This window comes from Arachis duranensis, chromosome 6 (assembly GCF_000817695.3).
Source record: "Arachis duranensis cultivar V14167 chromosome 6, aradu.V14167.gnm2.J7QH, whole genome shotgun sequence".
Taxonomy (NCBI): Eukaryota; Viridiplantae; Streptophyta; class Magnoliopsida; order Fabales; family Fabaceae; genus Arachis; species Arachis duranensis.
In genome coordinates, this window is record NC_029777.3 from 76,019,496 (window position 1) to 76,035,184 (window position 15,689).

The 15,689-nt window shown below is 35.7% G+C and overlaps 1 non-coding gene across 1 annotated transcript; it reads right to left on the reverse strand.

The window, feature by feature from the left end:
- Nucleotides 1-14,839: 14,839 nt before the first annotated feature.
- Nucleotides 14,840-14,943, reverse strand: LOC127740365 (small nucleolar RNA R71). The gene has a single exon (XR_008001042.1). It is a non-coding gene; the product is annotated as a small nucleolar RNA R71 (small nucleolar RNA).
- Between the last annotated feature and the right edge of the window lie 746 nt (nucleotides 14,944-15,689).

Genomic DNA, 15,689 nt, shown 5'->3' on the forward strand with positions numbered 1-15,689 from the left:
TTGTACTCAAATTCAGATGCATAAATATGTGGAAAACATAATTAATGGGTAGTTAGATTTTGCATTTTAATTACATGGATTGTCCTAAGTTAGGTGAGAAGTTTAGGTTAATTAAGGATTCAAATTTTAGTCCACTTGACCAAATACAATCCTACCTTGACCTTGACCCCATTACAACCCTTGAAAGACCTCTTGATTTGTGTATTTGTGCATTAAATTTCTGTTGAATGGTAGAAGAAGAGCAAGTCTTAGAAAGCAAGGTTAGTAGAGAATTGAGAGAATCGAACCTGGTGCACGAAATTGCAATCACACTTTTGCAATCCGCACAACTAACCAACAAGTGCACTGGGTCGTCCAAGTAATACCTTACGTGAGTAAGGGTCGAATCCCACGGAGATTGTTGGCTTGAAGCAAGCTATGGTTATCTTATTATTCTTAGTCAGGATATAATATCAATAATAATTTTTAGTTTTAATTGCAAAAAGTAAAAGAGCATGAAATAAATACTTATTATGCAGTAATGGAGAATATGTTGGAGTTTTGGAGATGCTTTGTCCTCTGAATTCCTGCAACATAATGCTTTCTCACTTTCATAAATGCAAGGCTCCTTCCATGGCAAGCTGTATGTAGGGCATCACCGTTGTCAATGGCTATTTTCCATCCTCTCGGTAAAAATGGTCCAAATGCTTTGTCACAGCACGGCTAATCATCTGTCGGTTATCGATCATGTCGGAATAAGATCCATTGATCCTTTTGCGTCTGTCACTACGCGTAACACTCGAGAGTTTTAAGCTCGTCACAGTCATCCAATCCCAGAATCCTACTCGGAACCACAAACAAGGTTTAGACTTTCCGGATTTTCAAGGATGCTGCCAATGGATTCTAGCTTATACCATGAAAATTCTGATTAAGGAATCTAAGAGATACTCATTCAATCTAAGGTAGAACGGAGGTGGTTGTCAGGCACACGTTCATGGATTGAGGAAGGTGATGAGTGTCACGGATCATCACCTTCTTCATAGTGAAGCGCGAATGAACATCTTAGATAGGAACAAGCATGTTTGAATGGAAAACAGAAATAATTGCATTAATTCATCGAGACGCTGCAAAGCTCCTCACCCCCAACAATGGAGTTTAGAGACTCATGCAGTCAAAAGATACAAAGTTCATATCTAAAAATGTTATGTGATACAAAATAAGTCTCTAAAAGTTGTTTAAATACTAAACTAGTAGCCTAGGTTTACAGAAAATGAGTAAACTAAGATGAAGAGTGCAGAAATCCACTTCTGGGGCCCACTTGGTGTGTGCTGGGGCTGAGACTTAAGCTTCTCACGTGCCTGGGCTATTTCTGGAGTTGAACGCCAGGTTGTAACCTGTTTCTGGCGTTGAACTCCGACTTGCAACCTGTTTCTGGTGCTGAACGCCAAACTGCAACATGGAACTGGCGTTGAACGCCAGTTTACGTCATCTATCTTCACGCAAAATATAAACTATTATATATTGATGGAAAGCCCTGGATGTCTACTTTCCAACACAATTAAGAGCGCGCAAATTGGACTCCTGTAGCTCCAAAAAATTCATTCCGAGTGCAGGGAGGTCAGACTCCAACAGCATCAGCAATCCTTAAACACTTGAGTAGTTAGAATGTATACACTTCCAGTGAGGGTTCGATGCTTGATTCCTTGTGCCCGGCTTTCATGAGCTATCTTCTTTTGCAAGTTTACTTGTACCTTATTTTACGATTTGAATTAGTGAAATCCAGTTCAAATCTCTTCTTGAAGGATTTGTTTACTTTTAATCAAGTAGGGAGAAACATCTTAGCATGTAGTTGCATTCATATAGATAGGTTGCATTTCATACATTCTACCATTTTGCCTTCGCTCTCTTATAGTTTCTCTAGAGCTTAGCATGAGGATATGCTAATGTTTAAGTGTGGGGAGATTGATAAACCGCTATATTACGGTTTATCTTGTGCTTAATTTAGTGGATTCTATCCACTAAACTCACACTTATTCATAGAATTCACATGTTTCACATTTTCCTTCCCAAATTGATGGTATGATTGAAAACATGTTTCTTTGGTCTTGTGATTTTAGGGATTAAAGGGCAGGAATGACCTAGAGGATGGAAAGGAAGCATGCAAAAATGGAAGGAATACAAGAAATTGAAGAAATTTCTAAGCTGTCAGCCCTGACCTCTTCATATTCAATCGATCATAACTTGAGCTACAGAGGTCTAAATGAAGCGGTTTCAGTTGCGTTAAAAAGCTAACATTCAGAGCTTCGAAATGATATATAATTTTTCATTGCTCTACAGTTAAGTGACGCGAAAGCATGCATTACGCGTACGCATGCATTTGCAAAAGTTCAGCGACACGTACGCGTGACGGAGCCACGTGCTGTATGTATCAGAAATCGCTGGGGCGATTTCTGGGCTATTTTTGACCCAATTTCAAGTCCGAAAAACACATATTATAGGCTGCATAGTGGAAGAATCAATGATTCACTTCTCATTCACACAATTTAGGTTTTAGATGTTGTTTTCTAGGGAGAAATGCTCTATCCTCTCTCTAGGTTTTAGGTTTTTAGGTTTAGTCTTTCTCAATTTCAGATTTCTATTATGCTTTAGTTTAGTTCTTCTTCTACTTTTATTTATTCTAGTACTTTGGTTTATTTATTTCTCTTGTTAGGTTGTTTATTTCCCCAATTTGGTTTATGAACTCCATGTTAGATTCAATTTCCTTTTAATATAATTTAAAGTATCTCATGTTTATTGCTTCTTCTATTATTTGTTATCATTGATTTTGCAATTGTTGGTTTTAGGTTTTATATTCTATTATTACCTTTCTATGCTTTTATTTTATGCCTTCCAAGTATTTTATAAAATGCTTGAAAGGATGTTAGAGTAGGATTTTATGTTCTTGGCTTGGGATGGTAATTTAGGAACTCTTGAGTTACTAATGTCCAAGTAATTGATGATTGGTAGCCATTGACTCTAGTTCTCACTAATTGAATTGGTGGAGAGTTAGGACTTATGGACTTGGATTGATATAGCTCATTTGACTTTCGTTTACTAGTTACAGGATGATTTAATAGGATTGATCCTTGCCAATTCTCATGTTGTGGTTAGTGATAAGGATAGAGATCCTTGACCACCAAACCTTACCAAGACCTCTTTATCATTTGATTTTCATCACCATTTACTTTTTCTTGTTCTCTTATCCAAAATCCCCAAAAAAAAGATACAATCTCATAACCAATAGTAAATATACTTTCCTGCAATTCCTTTGAGAGACGACCCGAGGTTTAAATACTTCGGTTTATTTTATTGGGTTTGCTTTAGTAACAACTAAATGTTTGTATGAAAGGATTTTTGTTGGTTTAGAAACTATACTAGCAATGAGGATTTATTTGTGAAATTCTAAACCGTCAAAAATTCATTCATCAAGCTTACCTCCCACCAAGAAGAAAAGTTGCTAAATGTCTTGAGGAGGAACAAGAAGGCCATTGGGTGGAGCTTGGCGGACTTGGTTGGCATTAGTCCCCAAGTATGTGAACACCGAATTTTCTTAGAAGAAGGAGCCAAACCCATTAGACAACCTCAAAGGCGTCTAAATCCTACCATTTTAGAGGTTGTAAAGAAGGAGGTCACCCGGTTGTTAGAAGCGGACATTATCTATTCGATCTCGAATAGTGAATGGGTGAGCCCCGTCCAAGAGGTTCCAAATAAATCCGGTGTCACTACAATCAAGAATGAACAAGGGGAGCTCATAGCCACAAGAGTCCAAAACTCATGGAGGGTATGCATTGACTACCGGCGCTTAAACATGGCCACTAGAAAGGATCACTTTTCGTTGCCCTTAATCGATCAAATTCTTGATCGCCTATATGGTAAATCTCATTATTATTTCTTAGATGGATATTTCGGTTATTTATAAATTCACATTGCTCCCTAAGACCAAGAAAAAACAACTTTCACATGCCCCTTCAGAATATTTGCGTATAAGAGAATGTCGTTTGGCTTGTGCAATGCATCGGCAACGTTCCATAGGTGCATGATGAGTATATTTGTGGATCTTTTAGAGCAATGCATGGAGGTATTCATGGATGATTTTAGTGTGTATGGGGACTCTTTTGATCTTTGCATAGACAATCTTGCAAAAGTATTAGAGAAGTGCACTAAGTCAAACCTCGTGTTAAATTTTGAGAAATTCCATTTTATGGTTAGACAAGGTATTGTTTCAGGGCACATTGTCTCTAAGGATGGGATTTCCGTTGATCCGGCAAAGATCAATGCTATTTCTAGTTTGTCTTACTCCTTCTCAGTGAGGGAAGTCCGTGCGTTTTTTGGACATGCAGGTTTTTACCAGCGGTTTATTAAGGACTTTAGTAAGGTAGCATTACCTCCCCCTCGATTGTTGCAAAAGGATGTTAATTTTGATCTAAGTGAAGAATGCATGGAGGCCTTTGACAAGCTCAAAATTGCTTTGACCCAAGCTCCCATAGTGCGAGGACCAGATTGGACTAGACCATTCGAGATCATGTATGACGCCTCAAACTATGTGGTGGGAGCGGCGCTAGGTCAACGTAAGGGTAAAATTCCTTATGTCATTGCCTATGCCTCTAAAACCTTAGATGGAGTGCAATCCAATTATACTACCACCGAGAAAGAATTGTTAGCTATTGTCTTTGCCTTGGACAAATTTTGGGCTTATTTACTTGGTTCTAACGTGGTAGTATACTCGGATCATGCGGCATTGAAATATTTGTTGGCCAAAAAGAAATCCAAACCAAGGTTGATAAGATGGGTGTTGCTATTGCAAGAATTTGACCTTGAAATCAAAGATAGTAGTGGTTAGCAAAACTTAGTGGCGGACCACTTAAGCCACCTTGAGCACACAAAGGGCGATGCCACTCCTATTAATGATACCTTCCCTCTTGAAGGCTTGCTAGCAATCTCCGAAGTTATCCCTTGGTATGCACTTATTGCTAATCACTTGGTCTCTCGCACCTTCCCTCCCAATTTCTCCCCACACCAAAAGGATAAGTTTAAAAGCGAATCTAAATATTACATGTGGGATGATCCGTACTTATGGAGATGTGGTGCTGATCAAGTAATTCGAAGGTGCATACCACAATCCGAGCATCAAGCTATATTGGAGGCTTGCCACTCTTCCGAGAGTGGTGGCCATTTTGGTCTTCAAAGGACGGCTCGAAACGTCTTGGATTGTGGTTTTTAGTGGCCTACTCTTTTCAAAGATGCTTCTCTATTTTGCAAATCTTGTCTACCATGCCTTAGATTTGGAAATATCTCCAAAAAAGATGAAATACCCCAACAAATGATGTTATTTTGTGAGATTTTTTATGTTTGGGGTATTGACTTTATGGGGCCCTTCCCAAATTCTAATGGTTTCATGTATATTCTTCTAGCCATTGACTATGTTTCCAAGGGGGTGGAGGTAATCCCCACTAGAACCGATGATGCTAATATAGTGCTTTCGTTTGTTTGGAATAATATTATATGCCGCTTTGGATCACCATGAGCAATCGTGAGTAATCAAGGCTCGCACTTTTGTAACAAAAGAATGGCAGGGTTATTGAAGAAGTATGGTATCATCCATAAAATGGCCACGGCATACCACCCCCAAACAAACGGCCAAGCCGAGTTCTCCAATCGAGAAATCAAGAGCATATTGAAAAAGGTTGTGAAGCCTCACAGGAAAGATTGGAGTTCTAAGCTCGGCGATGCGCTTTGGGCCTACCGAACGGCATACAAAATGCCAATTCACTACAACAAATTCGGGCTGAGGCAATCCTATAAAAATGTTGCCTATAATAAGGAAAAGTGTTGCCTTTTATAAAAGGCAACACTTTTCGACAAAAAGCAATGCTTTTTTTAAGTTGCCTTTTTCATATACCTAAACCAACACTTGTCCAGGTTTTTTTAAATTGCCTTTTTTATAAACCTAATGCAACACTTATGTAAGTTTATTTGCAGTTGTCTTTTTTTATACCTAAAGCAACACCTTATTGAGTTTCTCTTAGGTTCTCTTTTTTAATATCTAAAACAATATATTTTTTACCTTTGTTATATTTATATGACATTTGAAGGATATATAACACCCACATTTGAATAAACTAATAATATATATTGCATATATTAAAAAGGTCTTCCAAGTGCTAATTAACATACTTGTTAAGTTACCAAGTCAAATAAAAAATAAACATAAGTAAGCAAAATACATGTTTTTCTGATGATGAACTTAAACAAAAAAGAAACTAAGTTTTCCATTTGAAACCAAAAAGACTTGGTGCTTCACCATTATGCCAAGAATTGCCTTTATGTCTTCAGAAAACTTCATCCAACAATAAGAAAGTTGCAGTCAAATTTAAATAAAAAAATTATAGTCAAAATATTAGCTATACAATAACATGTATACTCAAGTGTTACAACAATTTAGCACACATATACCTAATCATGTTTTGGAATATGAGTCGATGGAGGAGAATTCCGAGGAACTAAATTTGGATCTTGTTCACTATTTGCAGACGATTGCTTAGATCGCAAGAGAAAAAGCGCTTCATCAACATTCATACGAGGAGAAGTTTGTTGCTGCATAAGTTTCACAATATCTTCCAATCCTTGCAGTCGTTGCTTATGGTCATCTAATTCAGTTTTTAAAACTGTTACCGTCTCTTCACTTTATTTTTTGATTTCATCTATTTCTTTATTTTTCTTAAGAGAAGCTTTTGTAGCAGTTCTTCCAAAACATCAAACTCTTCCTAGATTCTCTTTACCAAAAACTTTTTGAAATGCATTAGTAGGAGTTTCTCCAGCTTCTTGGAGATCATCAAGTTTATCTTATACACACAAACATATGATATGTCTATTTTTAGTGATAAAAATTCAATGAAAGAATCCAACAACCTATTGATAACTAATAGGGGTAGCAATCCAAAATAGCCATAAAATAGCAGTCCATGATAGCCATAAAACAGGCATAAAATAGCCATAGAACAGCAATTAAATCAGTCAAAACACAGCCATAAAACAGCAAAGAAAATAGCATCCATGACAGTCATAAAATAGCATCTAAAACAAGAAAATTATAGAGTAACTTACAATAACAGCATGTGTGTCTACATCAAGTGTTTTTCCTTTTAGTCCATTCCGAGTTGCAACAAACATTTTAGCTTGATTTGGTTCCTCTTTTTTCTCTTTTTTCTCACGCTACAAACCAAGATAGCAATTACAAAGTTATAACATACTAAACTTAGGGGGAAGTAACGAGTAGAGCATTTTAACTCAAACTTGACCTTACCAAATCAACACGCACTCTTGCAAAATTGATTGGTCCCATTTTATGCCTCCATTGTTGCTTCTTGCGATTTTCAGAATTTATAGCACACATGGCCTATGTTTAAAATAAACAATGATGAAAAAAATATATAAATTGAAAGAATTATACTTGATCATATCAAATAATAATAATTGAAATCCTTTAAATCACTTTGACAGTTGAAATACTCCAATATGCAATTAGTTTTCGAAATTGTATTTCTAGAATTTTCAAAGGACGATTCACCAACATATCCTCAATATTTCCAGAATATGGTTCAAAATGCTTCTTCTTGATTCTTGTTTTGTAACGCTTCCATGCTCCTTGAAAACCAGTCATCACCCATAGGTTTGAAGATTTTGGAAGAATAAACTTTGACTACAAACACATCAATTTCATCATATCATATGAATAAAAAGATTATTAACATATGGCATAAAATAAAGATAAATGGAGCTTACATTAATATACTTCCAAATGCGCTTTTTGATATGCTTAGGCATAGCTTTCCAATTAGTGTACATCAAGGTAATAAAATCACTATTCGTTCCCATTGTTCCAATAAAATTAGTTAAATCCTTCACTCTTTGAGGAGTTGGCCCCATGGCTACTCCTTGATCAAAAGTCACTTCTTCCCTTTCTTCCCAAGTTCTTGCATAAATCTTTAGGCATCTAGTTTTTCCACGAGTCCTTTTAACCTTTGAAGTATCTAAAAAATTGAGAAATAGTACAAATTAAAACCAAAGACAGCCGTGAATCATATATGGAGAGTGAAATAGAAATTGAACAAGTATAAAAATTGAATGAGTATAGAAATTGGAAAGGGCAGCCCCACACTCATATGGAAATAGAAATTGAACAAGTATTTGCACGTTACTATTCCCGTGAATCATATATGGAATTGTATAATAGATAATGATAAAAAGAAAATGTAAATCAAATAGCAACAAACAAAATTACATCACCTGTTACATGAGCCTCTTCCATAACTTGATCTCCTTCCACATCAAAATTGTCACTTTCATGTTCACCAACATAATCTTCCTCGTAGGGATATGAACATTTTCTCCATTATTCGGGATGGCCTAGATCTAGCATCCTTAGTAGATAGGACTTCAATATGTTCCTCTTCTCTTTCCACATGAATTCCTTGATCACCCAAAAAAGCATCAAGAGTCATTGCTGGATGCTTTAAGCTATTTTTTGAGTTTGTCAAGTTAGCTGGTTCTTTTTCAGCAGCTCTAGCATCCTCACCAATTGACTCAAAGTCATCTTCCTCTTCTCTTTCCACTTCTACTCCTTTTGTATGCAAAAAGGCATCAAGAGCCATTGCTGGACAGTTTGCCTTGCTCTTCATCTTCTTAGCAATTGGTTGTTCTTCTAGTTGAACATTACTCCTCACTTGGTTATGGGAAGACCTCAAAGACCGGTTCATAACATTGTCTACAAGTGTTTCATTTCTCCCTTCCATTGAATTCTCCCTACTTTGTTTGTCTCCGATTTCTGAAATCTTCCTCTTAGGCTGTTGTGCTATTTTGGCTTGATTACTTCCTTTATCACCTTTGGTTATAAAATTTTGAACTAGTTTCGTAGCAGAAGATACTTCCTTCATTTCAAATTCTTTAACTTTTACATGAACTTGATACTTTTTTACCAGCCTTTTCTTCTTTGAAGTTGCTCCGTTTTCCATTATGTTGCTGTATAAAAATATAAAACAACCATAAAATACAATTCCATACGCATCTAATAAAGGAAAGAGGTTACAAGAGAACCACAAATATGCAAAACAAAATGAAGAGCAAATCAAGTAGTGAACCGTAACAAACAATTGCCAAATTCTATATCAAAAGTTTTCAGCAAATCAAGTTCAAAACTGCTAACATAAAGCGATAAATCTAACTTATATACCATAAAAAAGGGAAGCAAGTCACTCAAAAGTCTTCAGAATCATATTCTTCATCCGATCCTGTGTTATACTCTTGGGAAAAATAGACTTCTTTTGCGACATCGACGAGAACTTCATTAAAATCATTCCTTACCAAGTCTACTTCACCATCATCATTAGGTATAGAAGGAACCGTCGAATTATCAAATGGCTCATTTTCATAAGTATCTTCAGCATCAATGTCAACTTGATCACTTATGCTAAATAGGTCCATTGGAATAGTCTTCATTACATAATGTTTATTTTTATCAAATGCATCTTGCACATAGAAGCATTGGTGCACTTGACATGCCAATACAAAAGGCTCTTCCCGATAGCACTTTTTGTTAAAATGCACATATGTGAGCCATAAGCATCCTCCCTAGCCTCATACCAATCACATTTGAACAATGTAACCTTAAAATTTCCGTAGTAGTCCAACTCAATGATGTCATTCACTCTACCATGATAAGAAACATTTTCATGAATTGGATTTGCATCCTTTGTGCTTACAAAGCTTGTCGTCAATGTAACTAAAGTAACACCACTATTTTGTGTCTTGCGTCTTACTTCACGTTGCCTAGTGTGAAATCTATATCCGTTGATAAAATAACCAGAATATCTTTTTGCACATTGGGTTGGTCCTCTAAAGAGCTCTTTTATCCAATTTGGAACATCATGCCGCAAAGCACGTGTTTTAAACCATGTAGGAAAGTTTTTGCTATGGTTTTTAGCTCTCATCCATCTTGTTCCTTGTTTATAAGTCTCATGCTCACTAAAACCCAAAAGTATATTATTTGTAAGTATAAAATAGACCTATCAAAATTTATAATTAAAATACCAAAATATAGTAGAATTAGTATGATTTACCTAACATAGTCGTCTATTTTGTGACAATTCAATAATATGTAGCTATGAACTTGCTCTCGAGAATTGTCGTCAAGGAGAAAAGGTTCACCTTTCTTTGCACCCAAAGGAACACTTCTTTTTGGAAATAGATTCGAAAATGCATTTGTAGTTTCCATCATAGAATTATTAGGTTCATCATTATTTCTGGGTTGTCTATTCAATTTTGTTTGAACACCAGAATGTAAGTAACGTGAGCAAAATGTCAAACATTCTTCAACTAAATATGTCTCTGCAATAGATCCTTCAGGACAACTTCTATTTCGAACATAGGACTTCAAAGTACACATGTATCTTTCTGGAGGATACATCCACCGAAATTGAACTGGGCCTCCCAATCTCACTTCATTAGCCAAATGAATAGGCAAATGAATCATTATGTTGAAGAAAGAAGGAGGAAAGATCATCTCTAATTGGCATAATGTTGTGACAATATCCTCTTCTAATTGATCTATCTCTTGTAATGTGATAGAATTTTGACACAATTGACGAAAAAATGAGCCAAGTCGAATCAAAGGAACTGCAACTTGATCTGGAAGTATTCCTTTGATAGGAATTTGTAACAAATAGTGAAGCATGAAATGAGCATAATGAGTCTTATAACCAGATATTCTTCTGTCTAAAAGGTTCACACATCGAGAAATATTTGAAGCAGAGCCATCTGAAAACTTTGCTATCTTCAAGACGTCACAAAAAATTAACTTCTCAGCATTGGTCATTGAGTAGCATGCCTTTGCCAGCTTCACCTTTTTGCTACCATTTGTTTTCTTGTGGTGAAGGTTCTTTCGAATGCCCATTTCTTGTAAGTCATATCGAGCATTTGTGTGATCTTTTGTCTTGCCAAAAATATCTAAGAGAATTCCAAGAATACTATCAACTATGTTCTTTTCTATGTGCATTGATGAGCGGATACTTTATACGCTTTTTGGCTTTGTTTTTAGGTAGTTTTTAGTATGATCTAACTACTTTTAGGGATTTTTTCATTAGTTTTTATGTTAAATTCACATTTCCAGACTTTACTATGAGTTTGTGTGTTTTTCTTTGATTTCAGGTATTTTCTGACTGAAATTGAGGGACCTGAGCAAAACTCTGATAAGAAGGCTGACAAAGGACTGCTGATGCTGTTGGAATCTAACCTCCCTACACTCGAAGTAGATCTTATAGAGCTACCAAACTCCAAATGGAGCGCTCTCAACGGCGTTGGAAAGTAGACATCCAGAGCTTTTCAGTAATATATAATAGTCCATACTTTATTCGAGATTTGACGATATAAACTGGCGCTCAACGCCAGTTCCATGCTGCATTCTGGAGTCAAACGCCAGAAACAAGTCACGAACCAGAGTTGAACGCCCAAAACATGTTACAACTTGGCGTTCAACTCCAGGAGAAGCCTCAGCTCGTGGATAGATCAAGCTCAGCCCAAGCACACAACAAGTGGGCCCCAAAAGTGAATTTATGCATCAATTACTTACTTCTGTAAACCCTAGTAGCTAGTCTAGTATAAATAGGACTTTTTACTAGAGTATTAGATATCCTGGATTGTATTTTTGATCCGGTGATCAAGTTTTGGGGGCTGGCCTCTCGGCCATGCCTGGACCTTCATCACTTATGTATTTTCAACAGTGGAGTTTATACACACCATAGATTAAGGGTGTGGAGCTCTGCTGTACCTCGAGTTTTAATGCAATTACTACTATTTTCTATTCAATTCGACTTATTCTTATTCTAAGATATTCGTTGCACTTCAACTTGATGAATGTGATGATCCGTGACACTCATCATCATTCTCACCTATGAACGCGCGTGACTGACAACCACTTCCGTTCTATCTTAGACCGGGCGCATATCTCTTGGATTCCTTAATCAGAATCTTCGTGGTATAAGCTAGCATTGATGGCGGCATTCATGGGAATCCGAAAAGTCTAACCTTGTCTGTGGTATTCCGAGTAGGATTATGGAATTGAATGACTGTGACGAGCTTCAAACTCCCGATTGCTGGGCGTGATGACAAATGCAAAAGGATCAAGGGATTCTATTCCAACATGATCGAGAACCGACAGATGATTAACTGTGCTGTGACAGAGCATTTGGACCATTTTCACTAAGAGGATGGGATGTAGCCATTGACAACGGTGATGCCCTACATACAGCTTGCCATAGAAAGGAGTGACAAAGATTGGATAAAAGCAATAGGAAAGCAGAGATTCAGAAGGAACACAGCACCTCCATACACCTATCTGAAATTCCCACTATTGAATTATGAGTAACTATTTACTATTTTATTCCTTCACGTATACCATAATTTCTTAATACAGTTAAATCCGCCTGACTAGGATTTACAAGATGACCATAGCTTGCTTCATACCAACAATCTCTGTGGGATCGACCCTTACTCACGTAAGGTATTACTTGGACGACCCAGTACACTTGCTGGTTAGTTGTGCGGAGTTGTGACAAAGTGTGATTTTGTTTGAGAGCACCAAGTCTTTGGAGCCATTGTTGATGATCACAATTTTGTCCACCAAGTTTTTGGTGCCGTTGCCGGGGATTGTTCGAGTTTGGACAACTAACGGTTCATCTTGTTGCTCAGATTAGGTAATTTTCTTTTCAAAAAGTTTTCAAAAAATCTTTCAAAACAAATTTTTTTTCTTTATTTTCATTTTTCTAAAGAATATTTTTTGAAAAATTTATTAAGAAAATACAAAAAAATCATAAAATCATAAAAATCAAAAATATTTTTGTTTCTTGTTTGAGTCTTGAGTCAATTTTTAAGTTTGGTATCAATTGTATGTTTTAAAAATTATTATACATTTTTCGAAAAATTCATGCATTCATAGTGTTCTTCATGATCTTCAAGTTGTTCTTGGTAAATCTTCTTGTTTGATCTTGATGTTTTCTTGTTTTGTGTCTTTTATTGTTTTTCATATTCATTTTTGTATTCATAGTGTCCATGCATTAAAGATTTCTAAGTTTGGTGTCTTGCATGTTTTCTTTGCATCAAAAATTTTTCAAAAATATGTTCTTGATGTTCATCATGATCTTCAAAGTGTTCTTGGTGTTCATCTTGACATTCATAGTGTTCTTGCATGCATCATGAGTTTTGATTCATAATTTTCATGTTGTGAGTCATTTTTGTTGTTTTTCTCTCTCATCATTAAAAATTCAAAAATAAAAAAAATCTTTTCCTTATTTCTCTCCTAATTTTCGAAAATTTGAGTTGACTTAGTCAAAAAAATTTTAAAATTAGTTGTTTCTCATAAGTCAAGTCAAATTTTCAATTTTAAAAATCCTATCTTTTCAAAATTTTTTCAAAAATCAAATCTTTTTTATTTCCTTCAATCATATCTTTTCAATCATTTTTTTTTGCAATCATATCTTCTCAATCAAATCTTTTTCAAAATAATTTTCAATCATATCTTTTTAATAAATTATGCTAACAATTAATATGATTGATTCAAAAATTTGAAGTTTGTTACTTTCTTGTTAAGAAAGGTTCAATCTTTAAATTCTAGAATCATATCTTTTAGTTTCTTGTTAGTTAAGTAATTAATTTTAATTTTAATAATTTAATCTTTTTCAAAATATCTTTTTCTTAAAAATCATATTTTTTTATATCTTTTTATCATATCTTTTATATCATATCTTTTTCAAAAATTTGATTTTAAAATATCTTATCTAACCTCTTATCTTCTTATCCTTTCAAATTTGATTTTAATATCTTTTTCAACTAACTAATTAACTTTTTGTTTGTTTCTTATCTTTTTCAAAACCACCTAACTACTTCTCCCTCTCTAATTTTCAAAAATTTCTCACCTCTTTTTCAAAATTCTTTTTAATTAATTAACTAATTATTTTAAATTTTAATTTTAATTCTATTTCACTTTTAATTTTCGAAAATCATTAACTCCTTTTCAAAATTAATTTTCGAATTCTCTCTTTCATCTTCTTCTATTTATTTATTCATTTACTAACACTTCTCTTCACCCCTCTTCATCTCCAATCACTGCTTCTATCCTCACCCTTGTGTTTGGGTTCTTCTTCACTTTTATTCCTTTCTTCTTCTACTAATAATAAGGATCCTCTTTACTGTGACATGGAGGATTCCTCTTCTTTTCTTGTTCTCTTATCTTTCATATGAGTAGGAACAAGGAAAAAAGCACTCTTGTTGAAGCTGATCCTGAACCTGAAAGGACTCTGAAGAGGAAACTAAGAGAAGCTAAATTACAACAATCTAGAGGCAACCTTTCTGAAATTTTCGAACAAGAGAAGGAGATGGCAGTCGAACCCAACAACAATAATGCAGGGAGTATGCTTGGTGATTTTACTAAACCCACATCCAAGTTTGATGGAAGAATCATCTCAATTCCTGCCATTAGAGCAAACAATTTTGAGCTGAAACCTCAATTAGTTGCTCTAATGCAACAGAACTGCAAGTTTCATGGACTTCCATCTGAAGATCCTTACCAATTTTTAACTGAGTTCTTGCAGATTTGTGAGACTGTCAAGACAAATGGAGTAGATCCTGAAGTCTACAGGCTCATGCTTTTTCCTTTTGCTGTAAGAGACAGAGCTAGAACTGGTTGGACTCACAACCAAAAGATAGCCTGGACTCCTGGGATAAGCTGGTCACGGCCTTTTTGGATAAATTATTTCCTCCTCAAAAGTTGAACAAGCTTAGAGTGGATGTTCAGACCTTCAAACAAAAAGATGGTGAATCCCTCTATGAAGCTTGGGAAAGATACAAGCAGATGACCAAAAAGTGTCCTTCTGACATGTTTTCAGAATGGACCATATTAGATATATTCTATTATGGTCTATCTGAGTTTTCCAAAATGTCATTGGACCATTCTGCAGGTGGATCGATTCACTTAAAGAAAACACCTACAGAAGCTCAAGAACTTATTGACATGGTTGCAAATAACCAATTCATGTACACTTCTGAGAGGAATTCCGTGAATAATGGGGCGCCTCAGAGGAAGGGAGTTCTTGAAATTGATGCTCTGAATGCCATATTGGCTCAGAACAAAGTGTTGACTCAGCAAGTCAACATGATTTCTCAAAGTCTGAATGGATAGCAAAATGCATCCAACAGTACTAAAGAGGCAGCTTCTGAAGAAGCTTATGACCCTGAGAACCCTGCAATAGCAGAGGTAAATTACATGGGTGAACCTTATGGAAACACCTATAATTCATCATGGAGAAATCATCCAAATTTCTCATGGAAGGATCAACAAAAGCCTCAATAAGGCTTTAATAATGGTGGAAGAAGTAGGCTCAGTAATATCAAGCCTTATCCATCATCTTCTCAGCAACAGACAGAGAATTATGAACAGAATACCTCTAACTTAGCAAATATAGTTTCTGATCTGTCTAAGGCCACTTTAAGTTTCATGAGTGAAACAAGGTCCTCCATCTGAAATTTGGAGGCACAAGTGGGCCAGCTGAGTAAGAAAGTAACTGAAACTCCTCCTAGTACTCTCCCAAGCAATACAGAAGAGAATCTAAAGAGACAGTGCAAGG